This window comes from Sinohyriopsis cumingii, chromosome 16, assembly GCF_028554795.1.
Source record: "Sinohyriopsis cumingii isolate HCF-2022 chromosome 16, ASM2855479v2, whole genome shotgun sequence".
In the NCBI taxonomy this organism is placed as follows: Eukaryota; Metazoa; Mollusca; class Bivalvia; order Unionida; family Unionidae; genus Sinohyriopsis; species Sinohyriopsis cumingii.
The window spans coordinates 4,454,318-4,457,685 of NC_142976.1; positions in this window are offsets into that span (position 1 = coordinate 4,454,318).

Sequence of the window (3,368 nt, forward strand, 5' to 3'; positions counted from 1 at the left end):
AACAGCCTGTGTCTTACTTGCACCTAACAAAAAAATGGCTAACTCCGCTTGGTCATTTTCCCCAAAAATAAGCTCATAACTTTTTTAATCCTTTTTGTATATTCATTACACTTGCAGAGACTATTGCCTACTCTGGCAAAATTCGTTTTCCTATTTTAATAACTGCTAAACTTAGAGTGCATCGGTTTGATGTTTTGAGCACATGGGAGCATCGATTTTTTATCAGTTGTGTACTTATATCATGCACGATTTCCACAACTAAGACATGTAAAGAAATTTCAGCAACAGTACACAAAGGTAGCATAGAAGGGTATGCGGACATTCTTCATTGTGCGTGTTGCAAATGCAAACAACTTCACGCTGAACCTGTCACTCTCTGAAAGTACGACATATCTGTTTCGTGGCACAATCGGTACCTATCATTTCTGCATTTTAGTAAGTAAATACCGACTTCATTCAAATTTCCCTGATTAGTTACCGTAATGTCTCATTAGGCAAGCAAGTTAACTCTACTCGATACAACATTCATAGCTAGTGTTGATGTGCTGCGATACATCAAACCAAACCCAACTGCATACGTCTGATTCTCATAACACTGGTTGATAAAATGTCGTATTCGTGTATGGACAAATCAGTCCATGCACCATGATGTCATTATGCAAAAGCTGGCATCACGTGATGAACCAACTTCTCAATCTTTATAATTCTTTTTATTGCAAGCTACATTTTCTGTATGCTGTACCTTTTTATAGAATCATTTCGTGAAGTCTTTTTTAATTAGAAATACACTGCTCTTCTCGTAAAAGGAAAGTTAAGACCATCAACTGTTTAGCAACAAAATTTTACTAACAAGATAGAAGCATTTATGCAAATGTCAGTGGCTCAAGTCTACTGCTGCACAATCGAGTAGGTATATCCCTCTAGGTACCTCGAGAATTATTACTAGATATATCCCTCTAGGTTCCTCAAGAATTATTACTAGGTATATCCCTCTAGGTACCTCAAGAATTATTACTAGATATATCCCTCTAGGTTCCTCAAGAATTATTACTAGGTATATCCCTCTAGGTACCTCAAGAATTATTACTAGATATATCCCTCTAGGTTCCTCAAGAATTATTACTAGGTATATCCCTCTAGGTACCTCAAGAATTATTATTAGAAACAGGATTCCGATAGGAATCACTTTCCTGTTCTGCAACCCTTACACATAATTTTATACCATTTGGTTGATGAATTGCCTATGGCACGTATAAATATGCCTTTTTTATGTGTCAATTTTTCAGGTCCAATTTTGATGGGGCTGTTGTCTGTTCTATCAATTTTAAATCTCCACTACATCGGATCCCTGTAACCAGCATCTCTCAGAAGCTTCTGTCTGTGTGTGTGTGTGTGTGTGTGTGCGTGTGTGTGTGTTGTCCAGTGGACTTAGATTGCCTGTTATAGGATTTGTTTCATCTCCAACGTTATGACCTTTGCGATCAACTTCGTATCTTCACATGTTTGTAACCGGCTTAGCTCGTGTCTTCTTGCCTTCAGTTTTGAAGCACCACTACTGGAGATTCTTGTAAACAATATCACTCAGGAATCATTCAGCACATTCTGATACAATTTGGTATGGATTTTGTCTTGTCCATTCTATTTTGGCATAGTGTTATGGCCCTTTATATAATGAACTTCGTATATTCGTTCGGAATGTTGCATGTAACCGGCAATACGTGATAACCATCCACATATTCTGATGCAGTTTGGTTTGAACATTGTAAGTCACATTTATACGTACCTTTTATGAGTTGTGTCTCTTGTATTCCGTGTTGGACATAGTTGTGTTCCTTTAAAACAAAGTCTTGTGATCATATGGAGACTTGGAATGTTGCTTGCACTCGGCATTCCTTAAGGACCAATCGATATATTTTAATGTAATTAACGTTCTGTTTTACACACTAAATGTGTTTTGTATGGATTTCGTTTTCATAACACCATTTTTTACAGACGTATGGTCCTTGTTGATCAGCTGTAGATCTTTATAATGTGATGTTGCTTGCAATCTGCACAGCTTAATAATTAAGCCCGCTTTGCAAAATTCCTTAAGATGAAAAGGGTTGGTCTCAAACTCCCACGGGAAGCTAGCTTCCTGTCTAGTCCAAATTTTCTCCCGTGCTCAGATACCTCCATTAATGACAATTTAAGTGAAAATGTTGGAGGATAATGGGGCAGGCTCCAAAATTTTCGGCTTAAAATACAAGGTATAAGGAAGAGTATTCATGCTGGAACATTTAGATGAAAATAGAAGCCAGTCAGTCTGATACTGACTGTTTCTTTATAATATATAGTTCTGTTTGTAACAGAGTCAGTTATGTGCAACTAAAAATTACATACTTAAAAAGCAAGTAAATTTGTATATTTTTATCTTAAATAAATCTACCCATATGCGAGTATTTTTATTGGTTCGAGGATAAAAGTATATATCAATTCTAAGTTTGTAACAATTCGAAATGTTTCGGCTAGTTATAAAAGAATGAAATGCTGACAATTTGAACGTTTTAATGGAGATAAAGTATTCTAAAATTATCTACCAGTGCTTTGTGTGTTTGCCACAGTATTCCACCTAGTTTGCTGCAAAAACACACGTGTACCTCCATTTATAATACCTAAAATAAAATTGAAATATTGTTTTACTGATAAGAAACTTCTCCCTGACACTAAATCTTCATATAGTGTAGGGAATTTGCATTTTCTAAGTTTAGCATAAGATTAAAGTTTCACAAAAAGCCCCTGCCCCGGCCAGATGAAAAACAAATGAAAGGGTGTGTTCTTTTCCAGCCCTAAATTTCGCCCAAACTTACAAATTGCAATATAGTTGGGGATATTCTGTTCGCCTACCACCACCAGCAACCCTTTACACAAATACATACATCCATGCCTCCAAGAACGAGATAAAATTAAGGTACTTGGCGGTCTGGTCTTGCCCTAAAATCTTTACCCATCAAACAAAATCAGTGTAGTGGGGGGGAGGTGTAGTCTTACTCATCCTGAAACCTCTGCTTGCAGAACATAGCAGAAATTAGGCGGGAATGTTCTTCGTATCGCCCGGTAAGCACACAGATTACCTAGCCTATATTACTTGTTCAATTATTTTTTATCCAAATATATTTGTCAATCACACGTTAGTGTGAAGAGAGACAAGGCAGTAATCTTTCCGGCAAAGACCACGTGGTGCAAGCTTTGTTTATGTGCATATATTCCAAAAGACAACTCATTATACGGCATGTTCGCTTGCTCATTTTTCCTTGTAGTTAAGTTTGAAGTCGTAGAACATTTGCGTCAATGTTTTGAATAGTCTTTTCATTTGCTTATATTTCCCAGAC